Source organism: Prenolepis imparis, unplaced genomic scaffold, assembly GCF_030444845.1.
Source record: "Prenolepis imparis isolate NDT839.2.m4 unplaced genomic scaffold, iyPreImpa1.0 SCAF_12, whole genome shotgun sequence".
Classification (NCBI taxonomy): domain Eukaryota; kingdom Metazoa; phylum Arthropoda; class Insecta; order Hymenoptera; family Formicidae; genus Prenolepis; species Prenolepis imparis.
The window spans coordinates 5,622,925-5,629,363 of NW_028141170.1; positions in this window are offsets into that span (position 1 = coordinate 5,622,925).

Sequence of the window (6,439 nt, forward strand, 5' to 3'; positions counted from 1 at the left end):
TTTTCCAGCGCCAGTTTTTAAGCATGGACCAATCGCTTCCCTGCGGATTATAACGGACTTTGACCGATCTAATAAGGGCTTGTTATATCCAAGAAGAATGCTACATTCGATATTTGAAGTTTCTTTGGTGTTCAACCCAGAAAAATTAAAAGGTATCAATTATATCACTTTATCTCTTTTTTATCTTTTAATAATTAAGAATACAATCTCACTCTATATACGCGAATACTCAATCTATTTTGCCAGAAGATTAGGAAGAAAGTAAGAGATATTCTAATGTTTTTTTAATCTTTTCATCACTTATAACTTATATGATTTTTCAAATTTGTTTTATGATTTTGCATCTAATAATATGATAAAGAAATTTTCCATTTCCTTCCAACTTTCCAATTTTAATTAAATAATATATGAAAAATTTATAGTATATAAAATGCAAAAAAAATTTGAAAGATTAAAAAAGAGGGAACAATTAAAAAAGAAAAAAAGAATAAGAAAGTAAAAACGCTCGATTCCAAGTCATCTTATAAGAGACAATTTTGGTGTCATTCGGCGACTTATGAGCCGGACGCAGCACGTCCAAATAGTTTTTTTCTTCTCGATCCTTTTTTCTCCCTTACCCCGCTCCCTCCACCCCCCTATGCCCTTCCTGCCATCCTGTGCAGATTGAAGGGCACTCGATATTCAGTGGCCGAATTCACTCCACCATTCTACCCACAATTCCGCGCGTTCCCGTTTTCTTTCGACCCCCTCGCCTTTCCCAGCCCTCGCCCTTTCTTCCCTTTTTTTCCCCCAACTTTTTATGCGCGGAAAAGGACAGGAGAGAAGTCCTTTCCTCTTCTCTCCTCTTGATTCTTATGCGCTTTTCGTGCACGCGCGTGGCACGATTCACCTCGTACATAATAAACACACACGTGGATAGTTAGCGGACTATCCGGGGGTGTGGACAAAGCGAGTCCTGTGAGAGAAATCGACGAAATGGTGGAAGAAAAAAATGGAAGAAAAAAAAATTGGGATGTATCGAAAATCGTGTGGCGTATCGGATGTAACAGGTTTATAAAAACAAAATTAATCGTGTATCACATATGTATGACAACGCGTGAAGAGAGATCGGCCCTTAAATTAATACTCATTTCAATTACGAGCATGGATAAATTTGTTTACGACAAATTATTTGACAGTCTCTCTTTTCTTCTTTTTGACAAAATTGCATCGCAGTGTTTGCATATGATATCAGTATTAATCGTAGAAAGGGTTGTTAAATAAGAAAGATATATAAAACTCGTTATTAATATATAAAATATGTTTTTCTATGCGGCTATTATTGATTTCTTATAAGTACCATTTTTTATTATACCAAATTAGTTATTTTTTATTATACCAAATTATTCCGTGAAGGTGAAAGAGACCATTAACTCGGTTTTGTTCAATGATTAATCCTTTTCGTGGCAACCATAACATTTTTTTAAGAGAAACGATATAAAACGTCCAACAGGCGGGATCCTAATGGAGGTGCAAAATACAAGGACGACGCAGCAGTATTATTGTGCTTCGTGTTTCACAATTAGAGCAGCGCTGTGGAAGGAACATTACAGTGGACGAGGAGTTCCAACGAGTGGTGAGTTGCGACAATGCGACCGTTTTTCGTGCACATATTTCTAGTTTACGAATTTCGCATTTTGCCATACCCCACACACGTGAAATCGGTCACGAGCGAGAACTGCGCGCCCGTAAAACTTGATAAATAAGAAACCGGGGGTCACGGCTGGCACGTGAGGGGTCAACCATTGAACAATATCGGGTGGACGCCCTTTTCACCCCCGGGGTTAATATGCGGACGACTAAACATTGTCGGCCGGACAATGCGAGATTTATAGATCAACGTTATTGTCCATTCCGATCGCGATAGAAATTGATTTGGATTTTTTTGAAAAACGATCGGCCGCGCAGCCGTCGCAAAATTGCACAACGCAAATTGCGAGCCGAACGCTGAGAACCAAAAGGAGATCGTAATTTCGAAAAATTTCAAAAAATATAAGAAATTTTTCATGCGGAAAATCTTGGATGATTGAACAAAAATTTATGAATACCATAAAATGTGTTGGATGATGAATTAACGAGAAAAATTACTGAAGATTAATAACGAGGCCTACCGATCATATAGCAATGTTTTCTCTTTTTCTTTTCCATAACTTTATGCACTTTTATATTCTTTTTAACATATTTTTTTACATTTTTTAATTATTCAAACATATCTAGCGGCACAAAATAAATTTTACACGTTGATAACGAACGCGATAACGCATAATCCGCTGAAGAAACAATTCTACACGATATTTTCGATTGTTCACGAAATCGGATTCAGCTTCACGGAACACTATACCCGATCAATTCTCATTTATCGGTTTTTTTGTGTCGGTTTCTGAGGGACTACTGATTCCTTAAGGAAAGTGTGGAGAGCATTGCTCTCTATTTCTTCTCTTTCTCAATCTTTCTCTTTCTACGAACCCCGCCTTCTCTTGCCCCCCCCTGTGGAAAAGAAAAGCGAAAAGAAACGGTCAAGGGGAAACGAGTCACAAGGGTGATGACCAGAGCGTCAATTCTGACCACTTTTTCAACGTCGTGTTCCTGGGTGGAGAAAATTTTTTTTTTCGATTCTTTAGCATCTTTTTTCTACCTTCTCAGTTCGCTCTCTCCTTTTCCGCCGTCTGCCGGGCTTCATCACTGATACATGATAAACTATGGACAGGGAAAGAGATGGAGGACGAGAGATTTCCGTTTTTCCGCCTCAGCTGTGCGCCTCCTGATTCTATTTATAGAGTTGCACGCGGGTTCTCGTATACAGGGGGCATCATTCAGGGGGGGGTGAATACGGAACCGCGAGTGGTAAATTTTTCCTGGCGAAGAAAACAGGGGGAGATCTCATGATGAGGTACGGCACGCGCCAAACGTGAGCATATCGTGTTAAAAAAGTCAACAAAATTTGGAAAAAAATTGAATATTATATTTTTCGAATTATTCATAAGCAACAGATATCTTTATTATATATTATTAAGTAGTAGTTTCAAAGCTGATCAATTTCTCTCTCTTTTAAAGAAATTGAGATTTTTATTTATAATTTAATTTATAATTACTCAATATTTATCAAGAAACCTTTTCGAATTAAAAAAAAAATAATTAAAAAGTAATCATCTTTCAAAGTAGATACAATTCCACAAACATTTTTTGTAAACTTGTTTATTCATAGGACAGTCTTAACAAATGACACACACACAATGCGTAATATCAACTATTTATTCATTTATCGTTCAATTAACGTCACGAATCAATTCCAGAGAGATATCTTTTCAAATACTTATATTTTTTTCGTAGCTAGCAGATTTTTGCAGATCACCGCGTTCAACGTACAAAATGGTATTTAAATAGAAGGGCCCGACAAAGGGCCCGACTCTATGCACATTAAGAATGAGTTTTAATGCACTGTATTCGGGTTCTGAAAAATGTGAATCTCTGACGGGAAAAACGCGCACAAAAAGCGGAAACACCCGCCGCGAATCAAAATCCACGTCGCCCGGGACGAATGATCGATCTACAAAGTCATCCTCGTATTGCTGAAGAATCATCGGTATCGCCATATGGGCAATGTTGAAACGATTCAATTGTAGATGATTTCTTTTTTAACAAAAAAAGAATATATATATATATATATAAGTTCGAAAATAATTCTTTTATTATCTATTTTCTATCTATCTATTTTTTTTTCTATATCTATCTATTTTTTTTTAATTTTTGCATCGTCCACGGATCTACCATTTTTATTTTTTAATAAAAAAGATGTATGTACTCTCTCTCTTTCTCTCTAAACACAAGTTTTTACTCATTTTCTAAAATTTTAGAAAATCTTTAGAATTTTTTTTGAAAAAGTCAAGAAAAGGTATTTTTCTTATTTCGAATTATATATTATGTATTTTCATGCATCTTAAGATACGCGCTATTTTTAATTTATCTCATCAATATTGTTACATACATAAGTAACAAAAATTAAAATTTTTATTTTTATTACAAATTTCAAGTGGATTAAAAGTCAATTTTTCGACATTTTATAAATTTTTTTCCATCTTTTTTTACATCATAATATTGATTGTATTATAGATAATAGTAAATTACGTTAACAGGGATTAATTTTTAGATATTAGTGAAACATTGATAGAATGATGTATTACACACATGTGATGGGATTTAAAAAATAACAAAAGGGTAACTTCAAACACCGACCCCTTCTCGAATGATGCAACCTGTTGCACGAAGGGAGGATTTAATTTTTTTATGCGCACGATCGAGCTCGTATTACCAGTCACTCATACAATAGGTATCAACCTGTCGAGTGAAGGGGAGTTTTTTTCTCGCTTTGCTCCCATTAGATATGGTCTTGTTCATGGGGGAAGAGCTGTCAAGTGCCGTTTTTTTCTCATCGGCTTTTTATAATCGAAAAAAAACTCCCTGTATCGAAGCGCGAGGAACAAGTGCAGTTACCTGGACGAGACAGAGAATGATAGCATAACATCTTCAGTGTCTCATTGTTTATACAGCTTGTTCATCCTTTTTTCTCGCGCACCTGTTAGCACATCGTAACACACTCTTAATTTTGTTTATGTAGAAAAATTTATCTCATTAAGATATTTAATTTTGTGAAAAAGTTCTGTACAAAACCATTTTTACAACATATTTATATATATTATATATATATCAGGAAATATTCCTCTTTTTTTAACTAGATTTATCACTTGCTCTATATTAAAAAAATTGATATTTAAAAAAAATAATATAAAGATTATTTAAATTCCATTAATTCTTTTTGACAGAAATGAGTTAATTAAAACGTGAATTTGATAATTAAATTTTAAAATAATACGTTTCAAAAATTAAAATATAATATGTTTTATATAATATATAATATGTTATAATACTTTAAACTCGATTAATATTTTTTGACAGAAATCAGCTGATAACTGTCACAAATATTAACCGAGTTTAAAGTAGATTAATTTCTATCAAAAACACTATTAATAAATCTTTTCATCAATAAAATCGTAATTATAGTCTCGATGTTGTGGTTATCTCAATTATCAAAAGATTCTTGTAGAAAATTTTATTTTTTTGTTTGCACTTTCTGTAAAAAATTTAAATACTAAATTTAAAATATTAAAATATTACTACACTGCGCATACATAAATTATGTATATTAAATAAAAGAATTTGTACGCTGGTGTCTGCTTGGTACCAAAATATTCTGCAGACAATGTATTATCGAAATATATAAGTGATACATTTTTGGCTCGCCTTAAAATATTAATACAGCATTCATTTGTTAATTAAATTATAAAATAATATGTTAAATAATTAAAATATTAATATTTTGTAAATAATATGTTATAATATCTTATCCTGTATTAATATTTTTTGACAGAAATCAGCTGATAACTGTCAAAAATATTAACCCAGTTTAAAGTATTATAATATATTATTTAAAATGTATTATTTTTACTTTTCTAACATATATATATATATATATATATTATTAATAATATGAAAATTTAATTAGCAAATAAAATCCTTAAATAGCTGATTTCAGTCAAAAATATTAATAAAGCATTAATTTGCTAATTAAATTTTTAAATAATATGTTAAAAAAATTAAAATATTAATATTTTGTAAATAATAATATAATAATATAGTAATTATATTTTATGGTTAAAAGAATGTCCTCATTTTATTTTCACAAAATTCATATATATATATATATATATATATATATATGAGGACGACTCTCTATTAGCAATAAATTATAATAAAATAAAAAATAAATAATTTGGAATGTATTAAAAAGAAAAAAACAAAAGATAAATTTAATTAAGAAAAAGAGAAATCTTTTCTGATGTATATAATTTTTTAGATTTTTTTGCACAAAACTTTTACGTATTTCTTCTCTCGCTCGTTTACCAAAAAAATATTTTTTTTTATTATAAAAAAATTTGTCAAAAAAATGATCGGTGGACTTCAGAAGATTTTCTTCTCACAGGTTTCTTTCGAATTCACCTCGTTTTTATTAGTATGCACACTTTACATTTGGAAATTATGTTTATTGCTACACACTTTCCGTAATATATTGCTAAAAGCTAAAACTTTTAGAGCATTTAAAAAACTCTAGGCGCAGATAATTCTAGAGCACTTTCTTTCGACAAAAAACAGGAAAGGAACGGTTTGAAAACTCAAGCATCCCGACTAATCCGCGTCCTTATTCTACCCTTTTTTGTAAATCGTTTCTCAATGCATTTTTCAATACTTCGTTTTACTATTTTCACATTTACCTGTTTCGCGCTAGAATTACACTTTTACGAAATCTGATCTAGCGATTGAATTTTTATATTTTTATATTTAATAA